Source organism: Schistocerca nitens, chromosome 6 (assembly GCF_023898315.1).
Source record: "Schistocerca nitens isolate TAMUIC-IGC-003100 chromosome 6, iqSchNite1.1, whole genome shotgun sequence".
Lineage (NCBI taxonomy): Eukaryota > Metazoa > Arthropoda > Insecta > Orthoptera > Acrididae > Schistocerca > Schistocerca nitens.
In genome coordinates, this window is record NC_064619.1 from 324558530 (window position 1) to 324575158 (window position 16629).

Here is a 16629-nt window from a genome sequence, read left to right on the forward strand (position 1 = left end):
TTCAATCCTTCTAAAGGTCCCAAGTCGACTGTTGCTACTGGGATTGTGAAATGGAAACGGGAAGGAACAATTACTGCTGAACCAAGACCACGGTGATCTCAAGCACAGACGTACTGGAACCGTTGAGTCAACTGTAAGTGGCGGTTGACGTGGCGTGAAGATCAGTGCCAATAGTCAGTAGAAACGAGTGATTTGAAGTCATGAATCACTCTAGCCATGTGCACATCGAGGAAAGGGTTTGAGTTTGGCTAATGAATGGTGGAGGCAACGGCCTTTCCGCAGTGGATACATCGGTTCCCGACAGATCACCGAAGTTAGGCGCTGTCGGGCGTGGCCGGCACTTGGATGGGTGACCATCTGGGCCGCCAAGTGCTGTTGCCATTTTTCGGGGTGCGCTCAGCCTCGTGATGCCAATTGAGGAGGTACTCGACCGAATAGTAGCGGTTCCGGCAAAGAAAACCATCGTAATGGTCGGGAGAGTGGTGTGCAGACCATACGCCCCTCCTATCCACATCCTTGGCTGAGGATGACACGGCGGTTGGATGGTCCCGATGGGCCACTTGTGGCCTGCAGCCGGAGTGCAATGAATGGTTGACGTTACTTGCCATCATGTGCAGATCCATCGGTGTAATAACGAAGTTGTAGTGTTACGGTTTAAGGGGGTTTTACGTGTTGTCCCTTCATTACCCTTAAGAAAATGCTTAAAGCGTAATGATATGAGCTCATTTTGTGGCATTGTGCACAGTGTAGAGGAACAGTTCAGAGTCGACAATTCTCTATATCAGCATGACAGTGCCGTGGGGCAATGAATTCTGGAATTCTGATATGGGCTGCCCTAAAACCACAGAGCCGCGAGCTAGACATAATGGAAAATCTTTGGGGTGGGTCATAAAGTCGACTTCGCTCTCGATGCCAGCGTCCAACATCACTACGTGATTTCGGCTCTTGAGCTGCCATCCACACACTTCATTGAAGCGTACCTAGCAGAGTTGAGGCCGTCATACAGGCGAAGCATCGACACACCCCCAATTCATGTCCAGTAGTATAAGGTGTACAACTTTGCTTCCACCGTTTGCCGATAGGTGGCGACAACGGTAAGTAACGGTCGAAAGAAACAGACCGCAGACGTCAGGCAGTTTGCTTGGACCTCAGTCAACATAACCTCATTCAAACATTAGTCGATTCGTGTCTGTATCATCAAGTTGTTCTTGATTGAAAATGTCAGTTTACGAGCGTAACTCACGTCATTTGCGGGACGTGTTACTGTTTTGTTTCAGTATGAAGAAAACAGCGGCTGCGTCTTATCGAATGCTCTCACGTACGTATGGTAAGGACGCTATTAGTGAAAGAACGTGTTGTGAGTGGTTTCAACGCTTCAAGAAATGTGATTTTAACGTCGTAGACTGGCATAGTGGTGGAAGAGAGAATGTTTTTGAGGATGCAGATCTGGAGACATTGCTGAGTGAAGACTCGCGTCAAACTCAAGAAGAATTAGCACACTTAGTGGGATTGACACTGCAAGCCATTTCAAAACGTCTGAAGCCTATGGGCATGATTCAGAAAGAAGGAACTTGGGTCCTGTGTGAGCTGAAACAAAGAGACGTTGAACGGCGTTTGTGTGTTTGTGAACAGATGGTTCAGAGGCGGAAACGGAAGGGATTTCTGCATCGCACTGTGACCGGGCACGAAAAATGGGTTCATTACGATAACCCAAAAAGCAAAAAGTGATAGGGATATTTCGGCCATGCATCCACGTCGACGGACAAACCGAATACTCACGGCTCTGCATTTGGTGGGACCAGCTGGGCGTCGTGTACTATGTGGTATTAAAGCCAAATGAAACAATCACAGGTGTTCGTTATCGAACTAAATTAATGCGTTTGAGCAGAGTACTAAAAGACAAACGGCCGCAATACAGCGAGATGCACGATTAAGTGTTTTTGCAGCACGACAACGCTCGACCCCACGTTGAAAAGAGGTCAAAACGTATTTGGAAACGATAAAATGGGAAGTCGTACTCCACCCGCCGTATTTCCCAGACATTGCTCCCTCTGACTATCACCTGTTTAGATCAATGAAGCATGGCCTGGCTGACGAACACTTTCTATCTCGTGAAGAGGTCACAAATGGCATCGATTCGTGGATCGCTTCAAAATACGAACAATTTTTTCGACGCGGGATTCGTACACTGCCCGAAAGATAGGAGAGAGTAGCGGCCAGTGATGGAAAATACTTTGAATGTTACATGTGTAACCAATTTGTTTCATTAAAGCCTCAAATGTTGCGGAAAAAACGGCGGAAGCAAAGTTGTACACCTTGTAAGTATGCCGGCCGCGGTGGTCTTGCGGTTCTAGGCGCTCAGTCCGGAACCGCGCGACTGCTACGGTCGCAGGTTCGAATCCTGCCTCGGGCATGGATGTGTGTGATGTCCTTAGGTTAGTTAGGTTTAAGTAGTTCTAAGTTCTAGGGGACTGATGACCACAGATGTTAAGTCCCATAGTGCTCAGAGCCATTAGAACCATTTGAACCTTGTAAGTATCCAGGTACTTTTGATACAGACCTGTGGGTGACATTCTGCTGCAGAAATTTAGAAGGTAGGAGGGAGCCGAGTGCTTCAACACACCGGTCACGTTGGTACGCTTGCTAGCGTCCGCGGCTGGTAGGCGTACAGGAAGCTCGAGCACCGACCCCACCCCTTCGCCCCCCCCTCCCCCCCCCCCCCGGCGCAACCCACCAACCGCCGACACAACAGCCTTGCGCCGTCGCCAACACCCCCATTGTGCACCTCGGTGGGTGCTAATTATGCTGTCGCCTTTGTTTGTGCGCTGAAAAACCCGCCGGTAATGAACAGTTATTCGCCGCGTGCAGCGCTGCGCTATCTGTGGCGAGGCGGAGGCGGAGGCGGAGGCTGCGTATAATGTCCCGGCAAGAGCGGCTTCCAGGGCTGCTCGGCTGTTGCGCGCGCCTCTCGGCGTGAGCGGCCGAAACAAGGGTGGCTGCTTGCCCACCACTGCTAAGTACCAAACTCAACTCAATAAACGGCCTAAAAGCATAAGGTTGCTTCAAAATAAGTGGGTCTCGAAAATATTCACCCACAGGCGTGTGTTAGATAAGTTGTCAGTGTAGTTTTTCCTCTATCGGACGTGCTTTACATATCGACGCTGTACCCGCCTGCTACTGCAAGATAATTCTTCTTTTCTTCTTCATTCTAATTTGATGACATTTGCGTGGGAGAAGTTTAGTGTGATCAAAGCTTTGATGACGTGGAGAATGGTGGAGGGATTTGAACTCTTACGCTCAGCTGGTAAGTGGCTTCAGTTAATTGTGGCCTTTCCATTGGAGGGTTAGTATGCGGGGTAGTAAAGAGGTACATAAATCTGCCGTGGCTGAGAAGATTTCAAGAAACCGCTAAAATACGTTTGACCAGAGATTTAATTAATCTCGATGATGGTTTTAATCTTGACAAAATTTAGAGTCCGGCACTGCCAATTGTTTACCATCATAGAGAACGGTGCTCTTCGTCTGTCTACCAAAATTTGTTTTACATTCTCCACAGGGGTCATCACGAAAGCATATTATCTCCTTTGCTCATATGGTATTTCGTCCACAATGATTTTCCAAGTAGTTCCTTCCGTCCTTGGCCGATTTGAGACATTTTCTGATATGGTCTGGCGAATGTCAGATTTGGGACTCCTTTAACCCAAGTGGTCTTCCACATACTATTAAATCCCTTATCATTATCGTTCACAGTTAAACTGCCACAGTAGTGTATAATGTGGACAGGAGCACTTTTCCACCAGTATTTCAGGCTTACTCCTTAGGTGTTCGGAAGATATACAGTCGAAATATTACCAACAGAGTGAACCGTGAATTTACTTTCAAAACCTTTTCTTAAGAGTTTACTTTACTAGCGACTCATCAAGAACATTAACACATTTAATCACACTAAGTGAGCGTGGAAGTAGTTGCCAATGGTAACTGAAGAAACAAATTAAATTTTATTTTTAATAAATGGCAGTTTTATTCCTAAAGCCTTTTTTTAAACAGATTTAAAATTATAATCAGAAAGCACCCTGTAAATAACAAGTTACAATTTATTCAGAGGCAGAAATAACAACTTTTTTATAGTATGAGCTTTCGGGCTGAGAACCTTGCCGCTCCCTTTTAACACGGCCGTAGTCACAACCGCTCATAACAACGTCTGAAAGACTACACTGGTGCAAATCTGCAACATACCTGATTACTTTAAACTAAAAATTTTAAGAACTCACACAAACCCATAAACTATGCACCCCATAAGAGGGATGGAAATGGTACAAAACATTCACATTAATGATTATTTGCCGCCGAAAGCGCACTTGTTTTTAAATAAGCTCTTACGGTGGAAGGGTGGCAACTTTAATATACTAAAATGACCATGTAAATAAGATCTTTGAAATCCAGTTTTACGTAAAATGTACTAACATACTCTACATTACATATATACCACCTCGCAAGATGATGGGCAAGATAAAAAAAATATTTCAGGAATTCGGCCTTTACACCTTAAGGAATAAATTCGTTAACACCGAATCCGACAAACATGACACAGGCAGCTATTAACGTATGGCAGATTGACAGGGGGATTACTTAACAACCCGAACCGTAGATTGCTCTAACCCGCCCCAACTCCACAAGGGAAAACGGACCACCCAATTCATAAATAACCACCTTCCCGCGGATGGGCAAACAGAGAAGAATGGTGGGACGACCCCAAAACAAAGAGGCTGGTGATCTCACCAAGAAAACAAGTAGATTTTAACAAGTAAATGAAACAACATATATCCACTCACTTAACTTATAATAAACTGCGATATCTGGTGAAGACCTCGCGCAGCACCCCCAACGCTCTCCCGAGCCGTCCGCTGCCAGCCGCTTCAACGGACGCAGGAAGGCGCGCCGATCTCCCGTCTCACGGCGACGCAGCTCACCCCGGCCAGCCCGATGTCGTGGTTTGACTCCAGTTGCTCTCGTGTCGACCGCGAAGCCACTGCCCCTTTCAATACGGCGTGGCCCACTGGACTCACATGGGGACCTCACATGCGCCGACGCTCAAGGCGGACCAGTCATCTTGTGTCTTAGTGTGCGACCGACCAACCGACCGATCCAACCGCCAATAACCGTTGCCCAAGCAACTCGAGCAGACTGGCGGCCTAACGCGCAGACTCTGATGCAGGACAACAGCCCCGACCGGGCAACCACTAGCTGAGTTCTGTTACTGGCGGAGTGGCAAGACTCTCATTTCCTGACTTTAAAGTTTGATCCAAACGACAGCTATACTAGCACTCCGACGACAGACAGACAGTAACTGCCGCACAAATGCGAACGAGAGACAGACCAGCAACTGGTGACACGAGACTGAACCAGCCTCACTCGGACTCATCAACTGTCGAGCTTATAGCGCCCCTTAAATGCACGTGGACAGGCAACCTTTCCCCTTTCCCACCAGAGGGAGACACCAAATCTGCGATTGCCACAGCGGCGCCACCGCCAGAAACGGAGGGCGACTGCTTCACAGAACGCGCTGCGGCGCGCTCTTCAAAACAGCAATTTTTACCACGGCTCTCAGACAAAGTTGTTGAAAACAAATTAGCGCAATTTTGTTCAAGATTCATTCAAATTCACAACACTACATCTTCTACCGGAGTGGAGACACAAACGCAGCATAACTCTTAATTTGACCATCGTAACTGAAAGCGTATGTTGACACCAGTGGTAAGTTGCAAGTTGGAGTGGTTGCCTGCACTGGTATCGATGGTACAGCTAACTGGATCACTGGCTCGTGCAGAGACGCGATGGTGAAAACGCAGCAGGGAAAAGTGTCTTTATTCTCTACTTCCATAAAATCAGTTCATTTACAACTATGTAGCGTTATTGTCGTCCAGTATAAAACGCAATACATGCTACAGCTCACATTCGAAGATGGCAGCGGAAATTTTACGACAATAGTTGAATATGTAAGTGGAAATCCATAGGTTGCCCCAGTGAGTTAGTTCGAGAGATAAATAATTTAGGAGTCCCGTACGTTCTCCGTAGAAGTCTCCCGCTGAAGCCATGCCAGGGGCCGGCCTTTGGTGGCCGAGCGGTTCTAGGCGCTTTAGCCTGGAACCGCGCGACCGCTACGGTCGCAGGTTCGAATCCTGCCTTGGGCATGGATGTGTGTGATGTCCTTAGGTTAGTTAGGTTTAAGTAGTTCTAAGTTCTAGGGGACTGATGACCTCAGATGTTAAGTCCCATAGTGCTCAGAGCCATTTGAACCATTTCAACCAAGCCAGGGTTAGCCACTTGTCATGTGACTATCTGCGCGTTTAGTGGTGATATTTCTTCCAACGACAGACTATTGAAGCCGCTTAACAGAGATATACGCGTCTACCAACACTGAATGGTTCTTCCACGATCCGTTCGCCTTTGTATCGACGTCCGTGCTCCGGGTACATCGGTTCGCCTGGGAGACCAGCACCAGCTAGCTCCGATCGCCACTTGGCAGTCCACACTCTGTCGGTACAGGCAGGTGAAATCCACCAAGGACTCGTTGACGGCCGGCCGGGGTGGCCAAGCGGTTCTAGGCGCTACAGTCTGGAACCGCGCGACCGCTACGGTCGCAGGTTCGAATCCTGCCTCGTGCATGGGTGTGTGTGATGTCCTTAGGTTTAAGTAGTTCTAAGTTTTAGGGGACTGATGACCTCAGAAGTTAAGTGCCATAGTGCTCAAAGCCATTTCAACCATTTTTTGAACTCGTCGGCGTCAACACACGGTCGGATGGGTGAACAGACCAGTTGGGCTATGAATGGGTGCGTTTAGGGAACATGCAGGAGAGGTTTCAGACGGCGAACATGGTACGGCCTAGAGGGGGGGGGGGGGGGGTTCGCAGTTCACTTTCGTAATAACCAAAAGACACGACGGATGTGCCTCAGGAGGGTCACTAGTTTTACTAAAGATTCGATTCCACAGAAGTACCGAGCGATGTGGCGCAGTGGTTATCACACTGAACTCAAATTTGGGAGGACGACAGTTCGAAACCGCGTCCGCCCATCCGGATTTAGGATTTTCGTGATTTCCCTAAAACGCTTAAGGGAAATGTCGGTATGGTTCCTTCGAAAGGATTCGGCCGCTTTTCTCCTCCATCTTTCCCTAATCCGATAATCAGTAATACTGAAAAGTATCAGTCAGAGGAGTTCAGTGGCTTCGAACGTGGACTAGTCACTGGATATCAGTGACATTTCAACCCTTGCCCAAGTCGGCTGTTGCTGAAGTGACCATGAAATGCAAACATGAAGGAACCGCCAAAGCCAAACCACAACCAGGCATACTTCACGCATGAAATCATGTTTCGCAGGACAGAGCGGATCAGGTTATAGTTGTGGAAAGGGGCCATAATCTGTTACTGTCAGTTGCACAAAACATACAAACATTATTTTTCTAAAACACTTAATCACACATGCCCTTAAAAGCAACCAAAATCAAAACGGCTGACGACCCGAACACAAGTTATTAGAATTTCCCTATGGAATACACACGGCTGAAGGCCTTGGTTACAAATTTTTGCATAAAAACTCGGCTGAAGGCCACACACTAGAGATAGAAGAACTGAGGGCTTAAGGCCCGGATAACAAGAATTTCAGATAGAGAAGGAAATTTTAAAAGGTTTTAAACAAGTGACTTTTCAAATTTTAATTTAAGATGGCTAAAGGCCGTATCTTAAAATATTTCACATAAAGTTCTGCTGAAGGCCACATACTGAACATAGAATAACTCAAGGCTTAAGGCCTCGATAATAATAAGTATTTCAAATGGGCAAAATCCCCCTTTTTTTCAAAAATAGTTTAAGCAAGAATCTCCAAAGTTATAATTTTAGATGTCTGAAGGGCTTATCTTAACATTAAAATAAACTAAATTAGTAGACGGCTGAAGGCCTCGCACAGTACTTGAGACTAAAAGAAAATAACAATCTAAAACAACAGAACAGTGGTGCTCAGAAGCGAACCAAGGGTCGGCCTCAGGAGGTAACTCTAACATACGTTTAGGCGAGACAGGCAGCTAAGTGTGATACTAAATAATCAGATGGCAATCCAACCCAGGGATAGCTGAAGGACCGACCAACAACCTAAGGTTGGCAAAACTTATAGGTGACAGCATAGGTGGGGGTGGTGGGATCACTCATGGGAAAATTCCGGTTGTTGTGGGTGTTAGAGCTGTACCTTTTTTAGATTGAAGTCAGCTGATAGGTATTCCTGCTTAAGGGAAGTCTCTCTAACAAAGAAACCACTTTCTACAAAGCTTGAGTATCCGATTAATGAGGGAATTAGTATATTTCATCAAAATATACAAGGTATTAAAGTTAGTGAACTGCTTCTAGATGTTGACTCTGAAATTACTGATATATCTGAACACTTCTTAAATAAGGAGATAATTCAGAGGCTTCCTTTACCGGGATACAGGTTGGCTGGAAGCTTTTCTAGGAGCTCTTTGCGCTGTGGGGGAGTAGCCATGTATGTGAAAAACGGTATCCCATTTGAGTCAATTGATGTTTCAAAGTACTGCACTGAAAAAGTGTTTGAATGTTGTGCAGGTGTGGTTAAATTTATTGGAGCTAAACTTCTTACTGTTGTTATTTATAGATCCCCAGACTCTGATTTCACAACATTTTTGCTAAAGCTAGAGGAGGTTCTTGGTTCACTTTATAGGAAATACAAAATGTTAGTTATATGTGGTGACTTCAATGTTAATTGTATAAGTGATTGTGCAAGGAAAAGGATGCTGGTAGACCTCCTTAATTCATACAATCTTATGCAAACCGTATTCTTTCCAACGAGAGTGCAAGGGAACAGTAGAACAACCATAGACAATATTTTTGTTCATTCGTCATTATTAGAAGGGCATTCTGTTAGCAAAAAGGTGAATGGCCTTTCAGATCATGATGCACAAATTTTAAGTCTAAAAGATTTTTGTGCTGCAACACATGTTAAATATAGTTACCAACTTCTTAGGAAAGCTGATCCAGTTGCTGTACAGACTTTTGTAAACCTTATCAAGGAACAAGAGTGGCAAGACGTTTATAGTGCTGATACAGTAGACGATAAATATAATGCTTTCCTCAAGACTTTTCTCGTGCTCTTTGAAAGTTGCTTTCCGTTAGAACGTTCAAAACAGGGTACTAGCACAAACAGGCAGCCTGGGTGGCTGACTAAAGGGATAAGAATATCTTGTAGAACAAAGTGGCAATTATATCAAAACGTTAGAAACAGTCACAATCTAAATGCAGCAGCCCATTACAAACAGTATTGTAAGGTGCTTAAAAAGTTATTAGGAAGGCAAAAAGTATGTGGTATGCAGATAGATTAGCTAAGTCTCAGGATAAAATTAAAACCATATGGTCAGTCGTAAAGGAAGTGGCTGGTCTGCAGAGACAGGTCGAGAATATAGAATCAGTGCGTAGTGGGGATGTCCGTGTTACTGATAAGTCGCATATATGTACATTACTTAATAATCACTTTCTGAATATAGCAGGTGAACTAAATAGAAACCTAGTCCCAACAGGGAATCATATAGCGCTCTTAGAAAAAAGTGTTCCGAGACTGTTACCTGAAATGCTCCTCCATGATACTGACAAGAGGGAGATTGAGTTAATAATTAAATCACTAAAGACCAAGAACTCTCATGGATATGACGGGGTATCTAGCAGAATGCTGAAGTATTGTTCCACGTATGTTAGCTCAGTACTTAGCCATATCTGTAACTTTTCCTTTAGGAGTGGTCGGTTTCCTGACCGATTGAAGTACTCGGTAGTGAAGCCACTTTATAAAAAGGGAGACAGGGATAATGTTGACAATTATAGACCTATTTCTATGCCATCGGTGTTTGCTAAAGTTATCGAGAGGGTTGTTTATACAAGGTTACTGCAGCATTTAAATTCACATAATTTGCTGTCAAATGTACAGTTTGGTTTTAGAAATGGCTTAACAACTGAAAATGCTATAGTCTCTTTTCTCTGTGAGGTTTTGGACGGATTAAATAAAAGGTTGTGAACGTTAGGTGTTTTCTTTGATTTAACGAAGGCTTTTGACTGTGTTGACCACAAAATATTACTGCAGAAGTTGGAACATTATGGAGTAAGGGGAGTAGCTTACAATTGGTTCGCCTCCTACTTTAAGAACAGAAAGCAGAAGGTAATCCTCCGCAATATTGAGAGTGGTAATGATGTTCAGTCCCAATGGGGCACTGTTAAATGGGGTGTTCCCCAAGGGTCGGTGCTGGGGCCACTGCTGTTTCTTATTTATATAAATGATATGCCTTCTAGTATTACAGGTGATTCAAAAATATTTCTGTTTGCTGATGACACCACCTTGGTAGTGAAGGATCTTGTGTGTAATATTGAAACATTATCAAATAATGTAGTTCATGATATAAGTTCGTGGCTTGTGGAAAATAATTTGATGCTAAATCACAGTAAGACTCAGTTTTTACAGTTTCTAACTCAAAATTCAACAAGAACTGACATTTTAATCAGACAGAATGGGCATGTTATAAGCGAGACTGAACAGTTCAAGTTCCTAGGTGTACGGATAGATAGTAAGCTGTTGTGGAAAGCCCATGTTCAGGATCTTGTTCAGAAACTAAATGCCGCTTTATTTACCATTAGAACAGTATCTGAAATAAGTGACATTTCAACACGAAAAGTAGTATACTTCGCATATTTTCATACGCTTATGTCATATGGTATTATTTTTTGGGGTAATTCTTCTGATTCAAAAAGGGTATTTTTGGCTCAAAAACGGGCTGTTCGAGCTATGTATGGTGTAAGTTCGAAAACCTCTTGTCGACCCCTATTCAATAGTCTGGGAATTTTGACATTGCCCTCACAGTATGTATTTTCTTTAATGTCGTTTGTTGTTAGCAATATTAGCTTATTCCCAAGAGTTAGCAGCTTTCACTCAGTTAATACTAGGCAGAAATCAAATCTGCATGTGGAATGCACTTCCTTGACTCTTGTGCAGAAAGGAGTGCAGTATTCTGCTGCATCCATTTTCAATAAGCTACCACAAGAACTCAAAAATCTTAGCAGTAGCCCAAACACTTTTAAGTTGAAACTGAAGAGTTTCCTCATGGCTCACTCCTTCTATTCTGTCGAGGAGCTCCTGGAAGAGCTAAAAAATTAAGCAAATTCCAGTGTTACATTCTTGATTTTCTTTATTTAAACTAACGACTTGTCGCCTGAATATGTTTCTTATATTTCATTTCATCTGTTTCTACAATCGTGTTATAATTTCATGTATTGACTCGTTCCATGACCATGGAGACTTCTCCTAAATGTGGTCCCACGGAACAATAAATAAATAAATAATCAATTCCCTTCTGGCCGACCAACAGCACGACAACAGAAAAATCAGGAAGGACGAAGATACCAGCAGCACTACGACTTGAAATTGGTGTCTAAATGCAGTCAAGACGCAATAATCACTCAAAAATATGAACAACACCAAAGGCTCTCGAACTGCACACCATGCCAGACAGTATGAACATGGCGAGGAAGAACACACTGCCGGAAAACTACGCTAACGACCAGGGCAGGTAACTGGAACGTTAATGGCCACAGGGCAGAAGATACCGTTGGTGCACTTCACTAATAAGTATCAAACAATTCAATAGTTAAACACCATGCAGGAGGACGGCTGCAAAATTTCGCCAACACCAACACACCATACGTTGCTGCTTGCGGGAACGGCCCAGAAAGAAACAACTGACAATGAATAAAGAGATGTCATAGCAGTTGGGGTTTCATAATAGGTTAACTGATCACTCAACTTCATTGTCCAGGTTTGGTGGGCGACGAACTTTGTAGCTCTCAAAGCAAGCACCTTACAAATCCGACTGCGCGGCACGCCACCAGCGGCCCCGGCCTGACCGCGCGCCATGGAGACTTCCTCGCTGCTCTGTACCAACCGACCGACTGCCACACACGCCACACAGGGAAATATAGCGGTCACACCACAGATGGTATAGCAGTACTAGTATCGATAAGTGCTGCTGCTGGCACTGATGGAGGAAAGTCAGCAACTCGTTATGGCAGTAACTCAGGGAGAAATGAGGCGCCAATCGATTGTGACAAATGCCAAAGAACAGAGCATCAATGCGAGACGGCCACAGCTGAATGCACTTACAGACAGTCAGCACTGCGGAGGGGCCTTGTAAGAAAGTTAGCAGAAGAAATCATTCGTGAGTTTGGAAGAGCTACCAACAGTCCCCCTACCACAGGGATATAGTAATTGTGAAAGAATGGGATACAATGGTCGGGCAGATTCTCATAAGCCACACATTTCCTTAGTCACCGCTAAGAGTTACTTCCGGTGATGTAAACAGCAACGCCATTGGACAGTGGATGACTGGAAATGAATTAAGTGAAATGATGAATCACGCTATACGCTGCAGCAAACCGACAGAAGGGTTCCCGTTTCCCGAAGGCCTGGAGAACGTTACCTGCCATCATGTATAGTGCCAACAAGGAAGTACAGAGTAGATCGTGTCACAGTGTGGGAGGTTTCTTTGGTAATTAGAGACTGGTCTCCTTATTGCGCTTAAGGAAAGGCTGAATGAAATAATATGTACGTATTTTACAACTTTGTGCACTGCGTACAGTAAAGGAAACATTCGAGGATGATGATTGTAACAGCATGACAATGCATGATATGTCAATAAAGCAGCATCTTTGAGGGAGTGGTTTGTGGTCCCTTAGATTGCGGAAATGGACTGTCTAGTTCAGAATTCTGATATGAACCCAGTGTAACACATTTCGGACAAGTTCGAACTTCAATACTGCTCCAGACCTCAGCGGTCATTACCTTATCTGCTGTCGGTTCTCGACGAAGAACGTGTTGTCGTTCTTCCACACACAATCAGACGTCTCAGTTAAAGTATTCCCAACAACTCTAAGTAACAGGTGTCACGATATTTTGGATCAGGCACTGCATATACATTCGGCGCAAACCACCATGCAGTGCATGGCGGAGTATATCGTCTACCACTGCTTGTAACTCCGTCTCCTGTTCCGCTCGCTAATGGAGCAAACGACCATCAACATGCTTCTTTACGAACGCTGATTTCTCTTGCCTTCACAGTCCTGAAGTGAAATGTATGTTGATGGTACTTGAAATGCTCTGCAGTCCTTCGCAAATCCCGGTTATTTTAAGTTTCTCAATTGGGAAACGTCCTGGCAAGTGAAACATGTGAGACTGAACGGGACTCAATCCTGAGACCTTTGCATTTCACAGGTAAGAGCTCTACTCGCTGAGCTACCCGAATATGGCTTACGACACTTCCACACAGCTTTACTTTCACCAGTAGCTTTTCTACAACCTTCAAAATTTCACGGACGTTCTCCTGCCTAACTTGCAGGACTAGAACTCTTGGAAGAAAGGTTACTGCGGAGATTTGGCTTATCCAGATGCTGGAGGATTGTTTCCAGCATGAAAGTGTCACTCTGCATCATCCGCGTGCGCTGGTATTTAACTGGTTGCTGGACCGAGACTCGTACCCGGGACCTGGGCGTTTCTCAACTGTGTTCCGCGAGTATTTCTTCTTCGCTTCTAGAATTATCAATGAGTCCGCGAAATATTTCCGTAATACTCGCCTGTTGAGTGACCTTACCGTTTCTAAGTCTAACAGTATGCCACTGAACTACTTCGGTATCATCCTTTAAGTGACGTGGTTGGTATCCCCAACACTTCAGCAATATTCAAGAATGTACCGCAAAAATATCGATAGATGGTTTCCTTTGTAGATGAGCTACAATTTCTTAGAATTTTACCAGTAAAATGCAGCCGAAACGTCGCCTTCTCTACAACCGACCTCACTTTGTTGTTCCATATCATGTCGCTTTGCTACGTTACGTCTAGATGTTTAATCGAAGTGACTGTGTCAGTCAGCACAATACGGACACTTATTCAAACATAACAGGACCGTCTTACCCAATTGTCTCTATTACATTTTTCCGCATTTAAAGCAAGCCGCAGATTGCTGCACGAAGTATCCATCCTACTGTTTATGCACACAAAGTGCGAGAGCAGTCCTTTCATACCTATCTGTAAATATATTGGTCTCTGATGAATCCTCACTGTTCAGGACAACGTATTAGAATCTATTATTTACAAAAATCTTCGAGCCACTGAAATGTCTGAGAACCTATTACGTACACCAATACCAATGTGGTACTGCAGAAAATGCCTTTTAGAATATAGAAGTATCGAGTTTGTCTGTTCCACTTTAATCATGGTTCGTAGGATAACGTGCGAGTAAAGAGCGAACTAAGTTACACGCGAAGCTTTATAAAGACAGGTTGGTTGGTGACCACAAGCTTTTCTCTCTTCAGGAAATGTACTATATTCGAAAACACCAGCTGGTTATACAGTAATTAAAGTGCAGCTACTCAAGAGTTCCATAGTGGCAGCGAAACTTGGCAGGTTTACTAAAGCAATAATGCGGAACCGATATACGCTGGAAGAAAAAACAATAGTTCCAGTTCTGACAACTAAGTGCAAATTCTGGCGTTATACAGCATTTCATCGACGTCTCTGTTTCACGTATTGAACGAATCGTCGAAAAGGTAGCTAATAATAAAATCAACATTATGCCGTTCTCATTTTCTTGACCTTTTCTGTCGACTATTCTGTCATAATACATTATGTATGGAAACATTTATATACGCCTTTCTTGCATTTCGCTGCCATATTTTAAATACAGCCCACACTGGACCTCTCTGAGTAGCTGTCCAAAAATGGTTCAAATGCCTCTGAGTGCTATGGGACTTAATATCTGAGGTCATCAGTCCCCTAGAACTTAGGATCACTTAAACCTAACTAACCCAAGGACATAACACACATCCATGCCCGAGGCAGGATTCGAACCTGCGACCGTAGCGGTTGCGCGGTTCCACACCGAAGCGCCTAGAACCGCTCGGCCACACTGGCCGGCTGATTAGCTGTACTTTAATTATAACTACCCAGTAGAATATGCTTAAGAGTTCTGCAGCAAACCAAGTAAACCACAGTGATGTCCAAATCCAACGTTTGGATCGACGATCGTACTACTTACTGCAGTTATAAGTGTACAGCATCCTTTAGGCAGTCGGTTAGCAACATAGTGAAAGCAATCATTGTGAATACAGGTTTTCATCATGTACTTATACAGGGTGGTAAGGTATAGTCTGACAAGCTGTGTGTTGCATAGTGGGTTGTGATGAGAAATAACTGTCAGAAACAAAGAATGCGATTTGTTGCGCCGTTTCTGTGTTAATTAGCATTCAAATTATCCAATAAGGCCTCTGCGAGCGCAAATTCAAGCTACCAGCCTGATATTAGTGTCAGTTGTTCTCATATTGTAGATTACAGAATACAAGACTGCTCAGACTTCGGCACGGGTTCGATCCTTACTGCCGTCCCATGTCAAATTATGTATCGCACGCCTGTGTGGGTTTAGGCAACCAAATCAGTAACACCAGATTTCCTGGCCTACTGCACTACTGGCGAATAAAATTGCTACACCAAGGAGAAATGCAGATGATAAACGGATATTCATTGGATAAATATATTATACTAGAACTGACATGTGATTACATTTTCACGCAATTTGGGTGCATACATCCTGAGAAATCAGTACCCAGAACAACCACCTCTGGCCGTAATAACGGCCGTGATAAGCTTGGGCATTGAGTCAAGCAGAGCATGGATGGCGTGTACAGGTACAGCTGCCCATCCAGCTTCAACACGATACCACAGTTAATCAAGAGTACTGACTGGCGTATTGTGACGAGCCAGTTGCTCGGCCACCATTGACCAGAAGTTTTCAATTGGTGAGAGATCTGGAAAATGTGCTGGCCAGGGCAGCAGTCGAACATTTTCTGTATCCAGAAAGGCCCGTACAGGTCCTGCAACATGCGGTCGTGCATTATGCTGTCGAAATGTAGGATTTTGCCCAGGGATCGAATGAAGGGTAGAGCCACGAGTCGTAACACATCTGAAATGTCCACTGTTAAAAGTGCCGTCAATGCGAACAAGAGGCAGCCCATACCATCACACCGGATTATAAGCCAGTATGGCGATGACAAATACACGCTTCCAATGTGTGTTCACCGCGATGTCGCTAACCACAGATGCGACCATCATGGTGCTGTAAACAGAAACTGGATTCGTCCGAAAAAATTACGTTTTGTCATTCGTGCACTCAGGTTCGTCGTTAAGTACACCATCGCAGGCGGTCCTGTCTGTGATGCAGCGTCAAGGGTAACCGCAGCCATGGTCTCCGAGCTGATAGTCCATGCTGCTGCAAACGTCGTCGAACTGTTCGTGCAGAGGATTCTTGTCTTACCAACATCCCCATCTGTTGACTCGGGGATCGAGACGTGGCTGCACGATCCGTTAAGATGCCTGTCATCTCGACTGCTAGTGATACAAGGCCGTTGGGATCCAGCACGGCGTTCCGTATTACCCTTATGAACCCACCGATTCCATATTCTGCTAACAGTCATTGGATCTCGACCAACGCGAGCAGCCATGTCGCGATACGATAAACCGCAATCGCGATAGGCTCCAATCCGACCTC

General features: G+C 44.6%; 1 pseudogene; it reads left to right on the forward strand.

Annotated features, from left to right (window-relative positions):
• The first annotated feature begins 263 nt into the window (after positions 1-263).
• Positions 264-381, forward strand: LOC126191844 (5S ribosomal RNA; annotated as a pseudogene).
• Positions 382-16629: the final 16248 nt, after the last annotated feature.